The sequence below is a fragment of the Bufo bufo genome, chromosome 4 (assembly GCF_905171765.1).
Source record: "Bufo bufo chromosome 4, aBufBuf1.1, whole genome shotgun sequence".
NCBI lineage: Eukaryota > Metazoa > Chordata > Amphibia > Anura > Bufonidae > Bufo > Bufo bufo.
This window is the reverse complement of record NC_053392.1, coordinates 611,254,635-611,274,896: the sequence shown is the minus strand read 5'-3', so window position 1 is coordinate 611,274,896 and position 20,262 is coordinate 611,254,635. Positions and strand designations below refer to the sequence as shown.

The window sequence follows — 20,262 nt, the reverse complement described above, 5'->3', positions numbered from 1 at the left end:
ATGTACAAGAATATAACTACTATAATACTGCTCCTATGTACAAGAATATAACTACTATAATACTGCCTCCTATGTACAAGAATATAACTACTATAATACTGCTCCTATGTACAAGAATATAACTACTATAATACTGCTCCTCTGTACAAGAATATAACTACTATAATACTGCCTCCTATGTACAAGAATATAACTACTATAATACTACCTCCTATGTACTAGAATATAACTACTATAATACTGCTCCTATGTACAAGAATATAACTACTATAATACTGCTCCTATGTACAAGAATATAACTACTATAATACTGCTCCTATGTACAAGAATATAACTACTATAATACTGCTCCTATGTACAAGAATATAACTGCTATAATACTGCTCCTATGTACAAGAATATAACTACTATAATACTGCCTCCTATGTACAAGAATATAACTACTATAATACTGCCTCCTATGTACAAGAATATAACTACTATAATACTGCTCCTATGTATAAGTATATAACTACTATAATACTGCTCCTATGTACAAGAATATAACTACTATAATACTGCCCCCATGTACAAGAATATAACTACTATAATACTGCTCCTATGTACAAGAATATAACTACTATAATACTGCTCCTATGTACAAGAATATAACTACTATAATACTGCCTCCTATGTACAAGAATATAACTACTATAATACTGCTCCTATGTACAAGAATATAACTACTATAATACTGCTCCTATGTACAATAATATAACTACTATAATACTGCCTCCTATATACAAGAATAGAACTACTATAATACTGCTCCTATGTACAAGAATATAACTACTATAATACTGCTCCTATGTACAAGAATATAACTACTATAATACTGCCTCCTATGTACTAGAATATAACTACTATAATACTGTTCCTATGTACAAGAATATAACTACTATAATACTGCCTCCTATGTACAGGAATATAACTACTATAATACTGCTCCTATGTACTAGAATATAACTACTATAATACTGCTTATATGTACAAGAATATAACTACTATAATACTGCTCCTATATACAAGAATATAACTACTATAATACTGCCTCCAATGTACAAGAATATAACTACTATAATACTGATCCTATGTACAGGAATATAACTACTATAATACTGCCTCCTATGTACAAGAATATAACTACTATAATACTGCTCCTATCTGCAAGAATATAACTACTATAATACTGCTCCTATTACAGGAATATAACTACTATAATACTGCTCCTATTACAGGAATATAACTACTATAATACTGCTCCTATTACAGGAATATAACTACTATAATACTGCCTCCTATATACAAGAATATAACTACTATAATACTGTCTCCTATCTGCAAGAATATAACTACTATAATACTGCCTCCTATTACAGGAATATAACTACTATAATACTGCTCCTATTACAGGAATATAACTACTATAATACTGCTCCTATGTACAGGAATATAACTACTATAATACTGCTCCTATGTACAGGAATATAACTACTATAATACTGCTCCTATGTACAAGAATATAACTACTATAATACTGCTCCTATGTACAAGAATATAACTACTATAATACTGCCCCCTATGTACAAGAATATAACTACTATAATACTGCTCCTATGTACAAGAATATAAATACTATAATACTGCTCCTATGTACAAGAATATAACTACTATAATACTGCTCCTATGTACAAGAATATAACTACTATAATACTACCTCCTATGTACTAGAATATAACTACTATAATACTGCCTCCTATGTACAAGAATATAACTACTATAATACTGCTCCTATGTATAAGTATATAACTACTATAATACTGCTCCTATGTACAAGAATATAACTACTATAATACTGCCCCCATGTACAAGAATATAACTACTATAATACTGCTCCTATGTACAAGAATATAACTACTATAATACTGCCTCCTATGTACAAGAATATAACTACTATAATACTGCTCCTATGTACAAGAATATAACTACTATAATACTGCCTCCTATGTACAAGAATATAACTACTATAATACTGCCTCCTATGTACAAGAATATAACTACTATAATACTGCCTCCTATGTACAAGAATATAACTACTATAATACTGCTCCTATGTACAAGAATATAACTACTATAATACTGTCTCCTATGTACAAGAATATAACTACTATAATACTGCTCCTATGTACAAGAATATAACTACTATAATACTGTCTCCTATGTACAAGAATAGAACTACTATAATACTGCCTCCTATGTACAAGAATATAACTACTATAATACTGCTCCTATGTACTAGAATATAACTACTATAATACTGTTCCTATGTACAAGAATATAACTACTATAATACTGCCTCCTATGTACTAGAATATAACTACTATAATACTGCTTATATGTACAAGAATATAACTACTATAATACTGCTCCTATATACAAGAATATAACTACTATAATACTGCCTCCAATGTACAAGAATATAACTACTATAATACTGATCCTATGTACAGGAATATAACTACTATAATACTGCCTCCTATGTACAAGAATATAACTACTATAATACTGCCTCCTAGCTGAGAGGACGTGTGTAGGTGGTTCTCCTCATGTCAGGAGCTAGCCCAGGGAGGGGTCACCCTGGGCGGGGATACTCCCCAGGCAAGGCCCCTGCTCCAAGGCCTACTCTGGGAAACAATTCCCAGACATCTCAACCTGTGGATGAAAATCCCAAAGTTCTTGTGAAGAAAATGAATGTCAGCGGTAATGTCATCAGCGGTCCAAGTCAAGGTGTCAGCAGTCTTTATGGAGGAAGAAGCCAAGAAGTAAAGAAAGTAACAGCAGAAAAGAAAGCAGCCGCAGTAAGTAAGAGTGTGATGAAGCCATCGACCAGTGTGAATGTGCAGCGTCCAGAATACCCTGAGGGAAGAGGCCAGCAGATTGTGCAGGAGGTGAAGACTCCATTGCGGCCGGAAGGTGTGCAGCCCTCACCCTCCCCATGCAGACAGAGAAGAACTTCTCTGGAGAGACAGACCATACAGCAAAATCTGCAGCAAAATGTCCTGATAACTTCTGACCGTACGAGATCTGGGAGCAGCAGCAAGAAAGATGCAAAAAGTGTGGATGAAACCAAAGAAGGTAAAGCAGGAAGGTTACCAGGTGCAGCCACTGGAGAAAACCTGGGAGCCGGTCTCCAACCTGGGGATTGTGCCCCCACCGCAGTGACCGCAACAAGTCCAAAGCCACAAGTGTCTTCACCAGCAGTGCAGAGACCTGGGCTGGACACAAGCGGGGCCACTACACCTGTGAGTCCACAGCCTGCAATACCCAGCAATGGACAGTCTGCTGGAGGGGGAGAGCGCGCACCTGAGCTGAGCCTCGCTGACAAAATCCCAGCACTGGTGCAGAGAATGGAGACTCTGAGAAGAGAGAAACTGCAGCTTCAGAAGCAGATAGACTGCATGTACAAGCTGAAGGCAGCAAACCCTGACCACCAGGAGCTGCACGACCGCAAGCTGAGCTCCCTGGCCATACAGCTCGCTGGCACCGTAAGGGAGATGGACTCTGTCCTGGAACAACTAGGACCAGTTGGAGAGACTTATAAGAACCAGCAGCGCTTTGTATCAGATTTTTTCCAAGATGGCGCCCGGCAGTCCCATGGAAAACCCTTACTGCAGCCAGCAAATTTTTCCTTTAAAGAAGGAAGTCTGTACAAAGGGGAAGCAAGCGTCCAGCAGCAGCAAGCACCTGAAGCAGTTCCTAGCATGGCACTACAAGTCCCAGCATCCACTACTCTGCAGGAGGAATGTGGCCTGTTACCTGAAGGTAACCCTGTAGCAGCAGTGCAGTCACCACAAGAGTCTGGGGGCAGCACTGAGCACATGGACTGTGGACTCCTAACAGAAGGTAACAGTGCAGCAGCACATGAAACTGCTATTACTGAGCCAGGTCCTCAGGACTGTGCTGTGCAGGGCGGTACTGCTGAGGACATCCATGTACAGGACAGTACTGCTGAGCATATTCAGGTGTCTGAGGATACTGCTAAGAACATTCAAGTGTCTGATGATGTTGATGATACTGTGTGTGATAATACGCTATGTGATACTGCTCTGTCAGGGGAGGGTGCACCACAGTCTGTTTGGGATCTGGGATCCTCTGGGGAATCAGGCCAGTCTGTGGATCCCTCTGTTAATGTTGGTGACACTGATGGTGTGGAGGGGTCAGTACAATCTAATGTACAGGAGTTTCCCCCGTTAGTTACGCAGACAGCACCAGAACCCCCTAGTACAGGAGGCCAGCAGCCTACACAAGGCTCACAAGGACAGCAAAATAGTGGACCTGGTCACACCTCCTCTGGGAATGCCTGGAGCCGTGGCTCACCATCATTTAGGTCAAACACCAGTTATACCGGCCAGGCTTTTAAGAGGAGGAACGTGGTCAGGTTCAAGCATAGAGGTTCCAAGGAAGAGCTGCCCGATAGGAGGTATGTCATCAGAGAGCTGCTATGTAAACAAATGGGCTTCCAGCCATCCAACATCCTGGCTGTCATAAACCTCCCGGACAGGCAGGGTTTTGACATCAGCTTTAAGCTTATGTCTGATCTCGATCTCTTCTGGGCTAGCTTCACCAGGTTCAGGGAAGAAGAAGGCTGGAATAAGTTCAGTTTTATCCCCATCTCTAAGCCAGATACTGTTAACGTCACCATCATCTTCTGGAATGAGTCGGTTCCCCACCAGGACATTGTAGTTTGGCTGAGGAGACATTGTGACCTTATGTCCGAACTCACTAAAACCAGAGATGAAGACGGTATCTGGACTGGGGGGTGGAAGGTCTTGGTGAAGCTCCATCAGCACCACAATATAACCCAACATCTGCCCAATTCTTTTTTCATTGGCAGGGAGAAGGGTGTGTGCTTCTACGCGGGTCAGCCTAGAAAGTGCTTTAAGTGTGGGAAGACCGGTCACTTAGCGAGTGCGTGCACCATGGTGAAGTGCAACCTGTGCGGTGAGATTGGTCATGTCAGTGCCAACTGCCAGGTCATTAGGTGTAATTTGTGTGGTACGATTGGTCATTCCCACAGGGACTGTCCCATCGCCTGGCACAACATAAGCAATGACTTTCCTGATGATGACTTACCGGAAGGGATAGATGACCTAGAGGAGGACACGTTGTTATCGGGGTCAGTACCAACAGGGCCAGAGCCTCAACAGGACTTACCAGACAGTGATCCAGTACAAACCCAACCCCAGTCGGATATCTTTGAGGGGAACATGGAGGTGGTCACACAGGCTGTAGACACAGAGGCTGTCTCTTCTTCTGCTCCAGTGTTCACCACTGGGGAGAATAAGCAGCCTAAAAGAAAGAAAAAAGATAAGTCCAGCCGTAAGCCTGAGGGTGAGTGGACCACTGTCCGAAAGCCAAGTAAGGTGAAAGTGGACAGTAGACCAGATGGGACATTGACCGCCAATAGATTCAGTGTCTTGTCGGAGTCAGACGCAGAGGCAGAAATGGAAAGTGAGTTAAAACGTATGATGGCCGAGTATGATGAGGACCCAAGTGATGATCCTCCTTCTAAAAAGAGACCTTTTCAAGTTGAGGAACAGTATGATTCAGACATGGAAACTGGTGGGGGTCAGCGGGAGTGCTCAGACTCTGACATGTGATGATGGGGTCCATCTCTCTGTTTCTTCCACTTTGTTTTATTTTAATGGCTGATTTTTATATTAAAGTCATTTCCAGCAACGTAAATAGCATGAAAGTGAGGAGAACAAGGCATGCTGTGTATGAACATCTGAAGTATCTGGATGCCGATGTCTTCTTCTTGCAGGAGTCCCATCTAAATACTTTGGGTCTAGTACGAGAGGCAGAGAGAGAATGGCAGTCTGGTCCTTCCTTCTGGTCGCTGGCTGTGGAACCATATGCTGGGGTCTCCATACTGTTTAACACCAGGGATGTGACCATACATAGATTAACGGAGGTTTCCATGGGAAGGTGTCTGGTCCTGGAGGTCACAATCCGAGGTAGAAGGCTCCGATTCATCAATATCTATGGTCCACAGACAGTGACTGAGAGGACTGACCTTTTTAATGAGGTAAAGCCATACCTGTTCACATCTTTTCCTGTGGTCATGGCGGGGGACTTTAATGCTGTTATGATGCCCAGTGACAGACCTACTGACAGGCCGCTTACTAGAGATTCTAAGGTCCTGAACAGGATGATTCTTCAGGCTGGTCTGTCCGATGTGTTTGCATGTGGTGGTAGAAAGCCAAAGTTCACTTATTCTTGTGCTGGCAGAAGTAGTCGGATAGACTTAGCTCTGGTGAGTCCTTCTGAAAACATCAGTGAGAGGAGAGAGAAAGTTGTCCCTTATTCTGACCACCTAGCTTTGTACTTCTGTTTGGGAGCCACCAAGCACCCTGATCTCGGGAGAGGGTCATGGAAACTCAACTCCAGCCTCTTGGATGATCCTTACATCCAGAGTTGCATCCACTCCCTTCTTGAAGATCAGCTAGAGAGAATGGATTTTTACGAAAACGTGGCTGACTGGTGGGAGGACGTCAAGGATGAGATCAGATCCCTCTTAAAGAGACTGTCTTTAAAAAAAGGGAAGAGTAAATATAGCCAGTATCTCAAGCTGCGGAAAGAATTGGAGTCACTGTATTCGGCAGATGGGGGGGACCAACGAAGGATAAACCGACTGAAATCTGAGATGAGGCAGTATCAGTACAACAGGTACACCTCCCTGGTTCTTGAACGGGATTATGGGACCTTAGGGTCTCCTGATCCTTTTGAGAACTGCCGGGAGCGTGTGGCTAATAAATCTGTTGCAGGTCTCACTGATTCCCAGGGTGTTTTGCAGGAATCTCGGGAGGGTATCCTGGGGGTGGTGAGATCCTACTATGCTGACTTATTTCAGAAGAAGGTTTTGGATAAAGAAAAGATGGCTCAATTCTTGGAGGCAACTCCAGGCCCTGATACTAAAAATTTGGACTTTTCTCCTTTAACAGCAGAATTAACGGTGGAGGAGGTTAAAGAGGCCATTGATCAGTTACATCTGAAGAAGGCACCAGGTCCAGATGGTATTACCGCAGAATTTTATAAGAAGTTCAGAGACCACTTAGCTCCAATCCTCGTGGACGTGTTCAAAAATTGTCTAGAAAGTCACCTGATGCCTCCGTCCATGAGGGTGTCCTCCTTAATTCTGCTGTCTAAAGGGAAAGAGCCTAGTGATATCAAGAACTGGAAGATTCTGGAAGATTCTGGCGAAAATTTTGTTCTCTAGGTTAGTTTGTTTGTCCCAGGCACTGTTGTCAGGCTGTCAGTTCGGCACAGTAAAAGGGCGGAACATCTCTGAAGCAGTCATCTCGATAAGGGAGATGTTTGAGAGATGTAAAGCCCTGAGGTGTGGGAGATATGTTGTAGGTCTGGACCAGGCTAAAGCTTTTGACAGAGTAGACCATGAGTATCTATGGGCCACTTTGTCAAAGTACGGTATTCCGGGACAATTTATCGATTGGCTGAAGACTTTGTACAGAGAGGCAGAGAGCTTTCCTCTGATCAATGGTTGGCAGGGGGGCACGTTCAGGGTTGAGGCAGGGGTGAGACAGGGTTGCCCGCTGAGTCCAGTGCTGTATGTGTTTGCCTTAGACCCGTTCCTGAGGTCACTGCAGGAGTGTGATTTTCAGGGGGTGCCGGTCCCCCACTGCCTGCCCCTGAGTGTTGTCGCCTACGCGGATGATGTTACTGTGGTGATATCTGAGCCTCATGAGGTGAAGATGTTGTCTGCAGCCATCAGAAGCTACTCGGAGGCCTCAGGGTCTCTGGTCAACCTTGAGAAGAGTCAAGCTTTCTGGACACTAAGTTCTGATCCAGACTTTGATCTGCCACAATTTACGAAAGCCTCCATCTATATTAAGATCTTAGGGGTTAAATTTGGGAGGGACGATAATGCCAGGATTAACTGGGAAGATAAATTGGAAGCCGGAAATGCAAAGGTTCAGCGATGGAAGAACTGGAGGCTGACCTATAGAGAAAGGGTCAAAATGTTAAGGACTTATCTGGTCCCTGTCTTCTTATATATATCTATCATTTTTCCTTTGCCAGAATCTTTCTCGGCTAGGCTCTTTAGCCTGTTCTTCCAGCTTCTTTGGGGGAACAGGTTGAACCTAATAAAGAGGGGTATAACATACCTGCAGAGGAGAGAGGGTGGGCTGGATATGATAAATCCAAGGGTGTTCTTTGACTCCATGTTTCTAAAAGTCAATTTTGGTGGCCTGGACTCGGAGAACAGCTCCCTGTGGGTGAATAGTGTCAGGGATTGGATATTGCCTTTTGCAGAATCTTGGGTGCGAGGCGACAGTCTCAAGAGGAGGAGAAGGACGAGTGACTACCTCCCCCAGTACCTGGACTATGCCCTGAAGTGTGTCAGGAAGTGGAGGCTAGAGAAGTCTTTCATCATGAGTAAGACCAGGAAAGAACTATACAATAAGATATGTAGGGACTTCTTTTGTTCTCCCCTTGCTCTGAGGGATTGTCCGACCACCACACGGCAGGAAAGTCTGAGGTTCCTCAATGGGAAGAGACTTCCTGCTAAACTGTATGACATTGCCTGGTTGTCACTACACGGGAGGCTCTTTGTCAGAGGTAATTTGAAGTACCTATCTCAGTCAGATAGGAAGTGTCCTCTGGGATGTCCACAAGAAGAGACCATGGAACATTTCATAATGGAGTGCTCGGGAGGAAGGAAAATATGGACAGAAGTCTCTGGCAATTTAAGAATCCCAAGGTTGCAGTCCCTAAAGTATCCTGAGATTATCTATGGTATTCCATCTACTAATGGTAACATCGACAAGGGTACGCTATATATAATAATATCCACCATTAGGTATTACCACTGGCATGCAAGAACTCGAGTGTCCCTACACAGTGAGGCCTTCCAACACACAACAACAGTCAGCCAAATACTGTCTGAACTCAGGTGGATCAGGTCATTGGAGATAAGTAAGAACCAGAACAACAAAATATTGTGGAGAAATGTACATCTGGATTAGAAATGGTTCTCTTATTGTTCGGTTGTACTATAGGATGTTTTTTAAGTTAAAAATGTTTTTGTGTTTTCTATAGTGGAGTAATCATTTACGAACACTGAATGTAATTTATGTTTTTGAACTGAAGTGAAACTTTGTTCATGTAACTGTATTTGTCTTGTTTTTACAATAAAAATTGCCTCCTATGTACAAGAATATAACTACTATAATACTGCTCCTATGTACAAGAATATAACTACTATAATACTGCTCCTATGTACAAGAATATAACTACTATAATACTGCTCCTATGTACAAGAATATAACTACTATAATACTGTCTCCTATGTACAAGAATATAACTACTATAATACTGCTCCTATGTACAAGAATATAACTACTATAATACTGCCTCCTATGTACAAGGATATAACTACTATAATACTGCCTCCTATGTACAAGAATATAACTACTATAATACTGCTCCTATGTACAATAATATAACTACTATAATACTGCTCCTATGTACAAGAATATAACTACTATAATACTGCTCCTATGTACAAGAATATAACTACTATAATACTGCTCCTATGTACAAGACTATAACTATTATAATACTGCTCCTATGTACAAGAATATAACTACTATAATACTGCTCCTATGTACAAGAATATAACTACTATAATACTGCTCCTATGTACAAGAATATAACTACTATAATACTGCTCCTATGTACAAGAATATAACTACTATAATACTGCTCCTATGTACAAGAATACAACTACTATAATACTGCTCCTATGTACAAGAGTATAACTACTATAATACTGCTCCTATGTACAAGAATATAACTACTATAATACTGTTCCTATGTACAAGAATATAACTACTATAATACTGCCTCCTATGTGCAAGAATATAACTACTATAATACTGCCTCCTATGTACAAGAATATAACTACTATAATACTGCTCCTATGTGCAAGAAAATAACTACTATAATACTGCTCCTATGTACAGGAATATAACTACTATAATACTGCTCCTATGTACAGGAATATAACTACTATAATACTGCTCCTATGTACAAGAATATAACTACTATAATACTGCTCCTATGTACAAGAATATAACTACTATAATACTGCCTCCTATGTACAAGAATATAACTACTATAATACTGCCTCCTATGTACAAGAATATAACTACTATAATACTGCTCCTATGTACAAGAATATAACTACTATAATACTGCTCCTATGTACAAGAGTATAGCATTTGCCTCCGTCTTGTATGTTATTACTGTAGTGAGTGGATTTGCTCTTTTTGTCACTTTTCTATTATTATTCTATGTATACTTCTGGTTTTCCGATCCTTCCACGGTATTATCTTTCGATTACTCTCCTCCTTCCCGCACTCGCTGCCGTACAAGTACAGTTGGTTTGCTAGCAGTCGGCACAATGAGAGTTTAGTTTGTTGTAATAGCCTCCATTGTGTCAGGAGTGATGAGTCCAGGGCCGCCGCCCAGTCATTGTCTCAGTGTGTGCGGTTTTATTACCGGGTAAACATGGATGTCTCCTATTGTTTACAGACTGGAATAGAAGTGGCGGCTATAATGAGCTTAAGCTACTTTCACACTCGCGTTTTGGGCGCATCCGTCCTAGGTCTGCAAAAACGGATCCGTTACAATAATACAACCGCATGCATCCGTCATGGATCTGCAAAAACGGATCCATTCAGATAATACAACTGCATGCATCCGTCATGAACGGATCCGTCTGTATTATCTGTAACATAGCCAAGGCGGATCCGTTTTCTATTGTGCCAGATTGTGTCAGAGAAAACGGATCCGTCCTGACACACAATGTAAGTCCATGGGGACGGATCCGTTTTCTCTGACACAATCTGGCACGTTTGGCTCTGTTTCGTCAGGCTTACAGCAAAACGCTGCATTCAGCCTCCAGAGCTGAAAGGAGGCAAACTGATGCATTCTGAGCGGATCCTTTTCCATCCAGAATGCATTAGGGCAAAACTGATCCGTTTTAGACCGCGTGTGAGAGCCCTGAACGGATCTCACAAAGGGAAAGCCAAGACGCCAGTGTGAAAGTAGCCTTAGAGGTGATAATGCTCCAGCTGCGCCCCGCAGCGCTCAGCCATCCACTACTGGGGGCAGATTTATATTCCTTAAATGCACTGGTCATACTGGGAGGACTACCATTATAGCCGATATAGTAGCCATGATGAGGAAGATTTCCTACAGTGAGGAACAGAAGTATTTGAACACCCTGCGATTTTGCAATTCTCCCACTTAGGAATCATGGAGGGGTCTGAAATCCACATTGTAGGTGCATTCCCACTCTGAGAGAGAGAATAAAAAATAAATAAATCAGGAAGTCACATTGTATGATTTTTACAGAATTCCTTTGTCTTGCACGGCTGAACATAAGTATTTGAACACCTGAGAAACATCAAGAATTCTGGTTCTCAAAGACCTGTTACTGTGTCTTTAAAAAGTCCACCTCTACTCCACTCATTAATCTAACTTAGTAGCACCTGTCTGAGCTCTGTAAAGACCCCTGTCCACCCCACAGTCAGTCAGACGCCAACTACTACCATGGGCAAGACCAAAGATCTGTCAAAAGACACCAGAGACAAAATTGTGGACCTCCACAAGGCTGGAAAGAGCTACGGGGCAATTGCCAATTGGTGAAAATAGCTCAACTGTTAGAAAATGGAAGAGGCTAAAGACGACTGTCAGTCTCCCTCGGACTGGGGCTCCATGCAAGATCTCACCTCGTGGGGCATCACTGATGATAAGAAAGGTGAGGACTCAGCCCAGAACTACAAGGGAGGAGCTGGTCAATGACATGAAGAGAGCTGGGACCACAGGTCAAAGGTCACTGTCGGTAGAACACTGCGCCGTCATGGTTTCAGATCACGCATTGCACGGAAGGTTCCCTCGCTCAAGTCATCACATGTCCAGGCCCGTCTGAAGTCTGCCAATGACCATCTGGATGATCCAGAGGAGGCCGGGGAGAAAGTCATGTGGTCAGATGAGACCAAAGTAGAACTTCTTGGTCTAAACTGTGTACAGAACGTGGTCTCGTGGATCGGTCTGAGGATGCATCCGTGTCAACGGCTTCTTATTCTCGCAGGTTCGGGGACATAACGTTAGTGGATTGGATCAGGATTTATCAAATACTCCTCAAGTCCTGAGCGTGTGAACGTGTCCTTACTGGGTGAGACTGAGAAGATGCAAACTCCAGTCTGATGGGCTGAGGGATCAGGTTACCCCTCCTGTATGAGAATTACTATCTACATCTGAATGAGGAGCCAAGACGAGTCCGTCCTGAAAGGAAGGAGAGGTGACGGATACAGAACTGTAATAATGTCCGATCTTGGGGTAATGAGCGGAGACACGTGGTGTAAACGGGAGGACATCCGACACCACCACTCTGCTCCGCGACTTACCTTTAGCTTCTAGGAAAAAAATCTCCTCATCATGAATTCTGTTTCTGTTTAGGTGAATGAGGCTTTGCAGCCTTGGGTGGTAGAAGATGAGATCACTCCTCCGTCATCCCCGGGTGATGCGATGTCTACATTTACCAGAGGGATTTAAAGGGGAACTCCATCAGAGACACCTCTTCAGCCCTTCTCCCAGGGGACTACTGATGATTGATCAGAAGAGATACAGAAGTCCTAAATGTTGTCACAAAGTGTTTGCCTCACTGACAATGTGTCCAATCAGATTTCTCAGTGATGTCACCGCTGATCTCTAGTGAATGGATAGGCGGCATTCTCAGTGATGTCACCGCTGATCTCTAGTGAATGGATAGGCGGCATTCTCAGTGATGTCACCGCTGATCTCTGGTGAATGTATAGGCGGCATTCTCAGTGATGTCACCGCTGATCTCTAGTGAATGGGTAGGCGGCATTCTCAGTGATGTCACCGCTGATCTCTAGTGAATGGATAGGCTGCATTCTCAGTGATGTCACCGCTGATCTCTAGTGAATGGATAGGCAGCATTCTCAGTGATGTCACCGCTAATCTATAGTGAATGGGTAGGCGGCATTCTCAGTGATGTCACCGCTGATCTCTAGTGAATGGATAGGCTGCATTCTCAGTGATGTCACCGCTGATCTCTAGTGAATGGATAGGCAGCATTCTCAGTGATGTCACCGCTGATCTCTAGTGAATGGATAGGCGGCATTCTCAGTGATGTCACCGCTGATCTCTAGTGAATGTATAAGCGGCATTCTCAGTGATGTCACCGCTGATCTCTAGTGAATGGATAGGCAGCATTCTCAGTGATGTCACCGCTGATCTCTAGTGAATGGATAGGCGGCATTCTCAGTGATGTCACTGCTGATCTCTAGTGAATGGATAGGCGGCATTCTCAGTGATGTCACCGCTGATCTCTAGTGAATAGATAGGCGGCATTCTCAGTGATGTCACCACTGATCTCTGGTGAATGTATAGGCGGCATTCTGAGTGATGTCACCGCTGATCTCTAGTGAATGGGTAGGCGGCATTCTCAGTGATGTCACCGCTGATCTCTAGTGAATGGGTAGGCGGCATTCTCAGTGATGTCACCGCTGATCCCTAGTGAATGGATAGGCTGCATTTTCAGTGATGTCACCGCTGATCTCTAGTGAATGGATAGGCTGCATTCTCAGTGATGTCACCGCTGGTCTCTAGTGAATGGATAGGCGGCATTCTCAGTGATGTCACCGCTGATCTCTAGTGAATGGGTAGGCTGCATTCTCAGTGATGTCACCGCTGGTCTCTAGTGAATGGATAGGCGGCATTCTCAGTGATGTCACCGCTGATCTCAAGTGAATGGGTAGGCGGCATTCTCAGGGATGTCACCGCTGATCTCTAGTGAATGGATAGGCGGCATTCTCAGGGATGTCACCGCTGATCTCTAGTGAATGGATAGGCTGCATTCTCAGTGAGGTCACCGCTGATCTCTAGTGAATGGATAGGCTGCATTCCCAGTGATGTCACCGCTGATCTCTAGTGAATGGATAGGCTGCATTCTCAGTGATATCACCGCTGATCTCTAGGGAATGGATAGGCTGCATTCTCAGTGATGTCACCGCTGATCTCTAGGGAATGGATAGGCTGCATTCTCAGTGATATCACCGCTGATCTCTAGGGAATGGATAGGCGGCATTCTCAGTGATGTCACCGCTGATCTCTAGTGAATAGATAGGCGGCATTCTCAGTGATATCACCGCTGATCTCTAGTGAATGAATAGGCGGCATTCTCAGTGATGTCACCGCTGATCTCTAGTGAATGGATAGGCTGCATTCTCAGTGATGTCACCGCTGATCTCTAGTGAATGGATAGGCGGCATTCTCAGTGATGTCACCGCTGATCTCTAGTGAATTAATAGGCTGCATTCTCAGTGATGTCACCGCTGATCTCTAGTGAATGGATAGGCAGCATTCTCAGTGATGTCACCGCTGATCTCTAGTGAATGGATAGGCGGCATTCTCAGTGATGTCACCGCTGATCTCTAGTGAATGTATAGGCGGCATTCTCAGTGATGTCACCGCTGATCTCTAGTGAATGGATAGGCGGCATTCTCAGTGATGTCACCGGTGATCTCTAGGGAATGGATAGGCGGCATTCTCAGTGATGTCACCGCTGGTCTCTAGTGAATGGATAGGCGGCATTCTCAGTGATGTCACCGCTGATCTCTAGTGAATGGGTAGGCTGCATTCTCAGTGATGTCACCGCTGATCTCTAGTGAATGGGTAGGCTGCATTCTCAGTGATGTCACCGCTGATCTCTAGTGAATGGATAGGCGGCATTCTCAGGGATGTCACCGCTGATCTCTAGTGAATGGATAGGCGGCATTCTCAGTGATGTCACCGCTGATCTCTAGTGAATGGATAGGCGGCATTCTCAGTGATGTCACCGCTGATCTCCAGTGAATGGATAGGCTGCATTCCCAGTGATGTCACCGCTGATCTCTAGTGAATGGATAGGCTGCATTCTCAGTGATATCACCGCTGATCTCTAGGGAATGGATAGGCTGCATTCTCAGTGATGTCACCGCTGATCTCTAGTGAATGGATAGGCGGCATTCTCAGTGATGTCACCGCTGGTCTCTAGTGAATGGATAGGCTGCATTCTCAGTGATGTCACCGCTGATCTCTAGTGAATGGATAGGCGGCATTCTCAGTGATGTCACCGCTGATCTCTAGTGAATGGATAGGCGGCATTCTCAGTGATATCACCGCTGATCTCTAGTGAATGGATAGGCGGCATTCTCAGTGATATCACCGCTGATCTCTAGTGAATGGATAGGCGGCATTCTCAGTGATGTCACCGTTGATCTCTAGTGAATGGATAGGCGGCATTCTCAGTGATGTCACCGCTGGTCTCTAGTGAATGGATAGGCGGCATTCTCAGTGATGTCACCGCTGATCTCTAGTGAATGGATAGGCGGCATTCTCAGTGATGTCACCGCTAATCTCTAGTGAATGAATAGGCGGCATTCTCAGTGATGTCACCGCTGGTCTCTAGTGAATGGATAGGCTGCATTCTCAGTGATGTCACCGCTGATCTCTAGTGAATAGATAGGCTGCATTCTCAGTGATGTCACTGCTGATCTCTAGTGAATGGATAGGCGGCATTCTCAGTGATGTCACCGCTGATCTCTAGTGAATGGATAGGCTGCATTCTCAGTGATGTCACCGCTGGTCTCTAGTGAATGGATAGGCGGCATTCTCAGTGATGTCACCGCTCATCTCTAGTGAATGGATAGGCTGCATTCTCAGTGATGTCACCGCTGATCTCTAGTGAATGGATAGGCTGCATTCTCAGTGATGTCACCGCTGATCTCTAGTGAATGGATAGGCTGCATTCTCAGTGATGTCACCGCTGGTCTCTAGTGAATGGATAGGCGGCATTCTCAGTGATGTCACCGCTGATCTCTAGTGAATGGATAGGCGGCATTCTCAGTGATGTCACCGCTGGTCTCTAGTGAATGGATAGGCGGCATTCTCAGTGATGTCACCGCTGATCTCTAGTGAATGGATAGGCTGCATTCTCAGTGATGTCACCGCTGGTCTCTAGTGAATGGATAGGCGGCATTCTCAGTGATGTCACCGCTGATCTCTAGTGAATGGGTAGGCGGCATTCCTGGGATTTCTCGCCCTCTGGTACCTGTCCGTCCATCTGTCTCCTTGTGCTCTTGATGTCAGTGTTCCCGGCGACATCTCCTTTGTCCTTGGCTCCCGGTTACTTTACGGCGGCTCCAGTCTCCGGCTGACATCACAAGATAAAGCCTTAGGTGCAGGTTTATAATGTACACACGTAGGTGTCGCCAGGCACCGCTGATAAGGGAGTATTTCATTATCAGTCCATAGGTGTAATGACATTCAGCGCGTGCCGTCCGATTCACTGGGCCAATTTTCTTGTTTTAAAGGGGAAGTACATTTGTTTGTTTTTTATTATTATTATTTTTTCTCCCAACTTATTCGATATAAGGATGAATAGTGAGGACTCTAGAGCACTGTGCAGACCTAATACTACTCACTGCTTGGGGTTTGTTACAATTGTATCCAGTCCAGACAATCTGTGAGCGCAGAGCATCAGCAGCACCAACCGCTGACTTCTGCTACAATGTATCAGTCTGGAGTCCAGGCATCAGCTACAATGTATCAGTCTGGAGTCCAGGCATCTGCTACAATGTATCAGTCTGGGGGGGGTGTCTAGGCATCTGCTACAATGTATCAGTCTGGAGTCCAGGCATCTACTATAATGTATCAGTCTGGGGAAGGTGGAGTCCAGGCATCTGCTACAATGTATCAGTCTGGGGAAGGTGGAGTCCAGGCATCTGCTACAATGTATCAGTCTGGGGAAGGGGGGGGTCCAGGCATCTACTACAATGTATCAGTCTGGGGGGGGGTGTCTAGGCATCTGCTACAATGTATCAGTCTTGGGTCCAGGCATCTGCTGCAATGTATCAGTCGGGGGGGGGGGGGGTCCAGGCATCTGCTACAATGTATCAGTCTTGGGTCCAGGCATCTGCTACAATGTATCAGTCTGGGGGGGGGGGGGTGTCCAGGCATCTGCTACAATGTATCAGTCTGGAGTCCAGGCATCTGCTACAATGTATCAGTCTTGGGTCCAGGCATCTGCTGCAATGTATCAGTCGGGGGGGGGGGTGTCCAGGCATCTGCTACAATGTATCAGTCTTGGGTCCAGGCATCTGCTACAATGTATCAGTCTGGGGGGGGGGGGGCCAGGCATCTGCTACAATGTATCAGTCTTGGGTCCAGGCATCTGCTACAATGTATCAGTCTTGGGTCCAGGCATCTGCTGCAATGTATCAGTCGGGGGGGGGGGTGTCCAGGCATCTGCTACAATGTATCAGTCTTGGGTCCAGGCATCTGCTACAATGTATCAGTCTGGGGGGGGGGGGGGTCCAGGCATCTGCTACAATGTATCAGTCTGGAGTCCAGGCATCTGCTACAATGTATCAGTCTGGAGTCCAGCCGTTTGCTCATTGTCTGGATACAACTGTAATGAATGGAAGCCCTGTTAGGCTGGGTTCACACGGGCGTTGCGGGAAAATGTGCGGGTGCGTTGCGGGAACACATTTTTCTGCGCAAGTGCAAAACATTGTAATGTGTTTTGCACTCGCGTGAGAAAAATCGCGCATGTTTGGTACCCAAACCCGAACTTCTTCACAGAAGTTCAGGCTTGGGATCCGTGTTCTGTAGATTGTATTATTTCCCCTTATAACATTAGTTATAAGGGAAAATAATAGCATTCTGAATACAGACTGCATAGTAAACTAGCGCTGGAGGGGTTAAAAATAAATAAATAATAATTTAACTCACCTTAGTTCACTTGATCGCGGCCCGGCATCTCCTTCGCTGAACAGGACCTGTGGTGAGCATTAATTACAGGTAAAGGACCTTTGGTGACGTCACTCCGGTCATCACATGATCCATCACCATGGTAAAAGATCATGTGATGGATCATGTGACGACCGCAGTGACGTCACCAAAGGTCCTTTACCTGTAATTAATGCTCACCACAGGTCCTGTTCAGCAAAGGAGACAGAAGGAGATGCCGGGCCGCGATCAAGTGGACTAAGGCCTCTTTCACACTTGCGTTGTCCGGATCCGTCGTGCACTCCATTTGCCGAAGGGTGCCCACCGGATCCGGAAAAACGCAAGTGTTACTATGGCAGCCAGGACGCTATTAAAGTCCTGGTTGCCATAGGAGCGGGGGAGCAGTATACTTACAGTCCGTGCGGCTCCCGGGGCGCTCCAGAATGACGTCAGGGCGCCTCATGCGCATGGATGACGTGTCCATGTGATCACGTCATCCATGCACGTGGGGCGCCCTGACGTCACTCTGGAGCGCCCGGGGAGCCGCACGGACGGTAAGTATGCTGCTCCCCACTACATTTTACCATGGCTGCCAGGACTTTAGCGTCCCAGCAGCCATGGTAACCATTCAGAAAAAGCTAAACGTCGGGTCTGGCAATGCGCCGAAACGACGTTTAGCTTAAGGCCGGATCCGGATCAATGCCTTCCAATGGGCATTAATTCCGGATCCGGCCTTGCGGCAAGTGTTCCGGATTTTTGGCCGGAGCAAAAAGCGCAGCATGCTGCGGTATTTTCTCTGGCCAACAAACGTTCCGTTCCGGAACTGAAGACATCCTGATGCATCCTGAACGGATTTCTCTCCATTCAGAATGCATTAGGATAATCCTGATCAGGATTCTTCCGGCATAGAGCCCCGACGACGGAACTCTATGCCGGAAGACAAGAACGCAAGTGTGAAAGAGCCCTAAGGTGAGTTAAATTATTATTTATTTATTTTTTAACCCCTCCTGCGCTGTTTTACTATGCATTCTGTATTCAGAATGCTATTATTTTCCCTTATAACCATGTTCTCCATCCCGATCGTCTCCTAGCAACCGTGCGTGAAAATCGCACCGCATCCGCGCTTGCTTGCGGATGCTTTCGATTTTCACGCAGCCCCATTCACTTCTATGGGGCCTGCGTTGTGTGAAAAATGCAGAATATAGAGCATGCTGCGATTTTCACGCAACGCACAAGTGATCACCGCTCATGTGAACAGCCCCATAGAAATGAATGGGTTGGTATTCAGTGCGGGTGCAATGCGTTCACCTCACGCATCGTATCCGCGCGGAATACTCGCCCGTGTGAAAGGGGCCTTACTGTCAGCAGAGCCGTGTTCTCCCCATGGAAAGGGTTAACGGGCAGCGTACAGAGACGGGTTTTATCGCCGCCCTTTGGTCTTGTGCTTCACAGTAGAAATCTCTTCTCAGAGCTTAGGGTTTGTGTCCCTTGTCCTCGGATGACAGATCGGATGAAAACCACAGAAGAGAAAGTCCCCTCAGCGTCCGTGAGACGTGTCGTCTTGTAATATCTTACTTCTAGGCTGAGCTAGAATCACTCGGCATTACAGGCCCGAAGCCTGAGGCTGCACTACTGAGAGATTCCCTTTCCTTTTATGACTTCTGTTTTTGTCCCTATGACACTGACTGACCTGTTACATGTGCGCTCGGCAGCTGAAGACGTCTGTGTTGGTCCCATGTTCACATGTGCCCGCATTGCTGAGAAAAAGGATGTTTTACTATATGCAAATGAGCCTCTAGGAGCAATGGGGGCGTTACCGTTACACCTAGAGACTCATGCTGTGCTGTGCAGGTGCAGTACAGAATAGATCAGTCAGTGAGCCTCATTCCTGTACTGCGCCAGTGCTGGATACTAAAGGGCACGGCGCAGCGCGAGACTTCAGGAGAAGACAGGGGTGATCATGTTTACAGTGCCCGGCCTTGTCGAAGTGCAGAGGACGCGGCAGTTGCAGAGAGAGAGGAGCCTAATTTTATTACAAATCGTTTGATGAAGGGAAAGGGGCATTTTACTGCATTGAAACTGTCAGTTTACACTGACAGTGTGCCAGTAAGACCCAGCCTGGGTCTTCCGTACATGGCAGACCCCGAGGCCTTTGTGAGGCCTGGGGTTGCCATGGCAGCCATCGGCCCCCTGTCACCGCAAAGCAGGGGGCCGATGAACAAGCAGAGGGAGCCCCCTCCCCCTCTGTGATCCTCTTATATGCTGCGGTCAGTGTTGATTGCAGCATATAAGTGGGGTAATCCGGTGGCATCGGCGTTCACAGCAATGCAAGCGGAT

The 20,262-nt window shown here is 45.3% G+C and overlaps 1 protein-coding gene across 1 annotated transcript in view; it reads left to right on the top strand.

Annotated features, from left to right (window-relative positions):
* BABAM2 (BRISC and BRCA1 A complex member 2) overlaps nucleotides 1-20,262 on the top strand; it is a 203,603-nt gene that overhangs the window by 47,436 nt on the left and 135,905 nt on the right. The gene's annotated exons all lie outside the window — the stretch shown is intronic.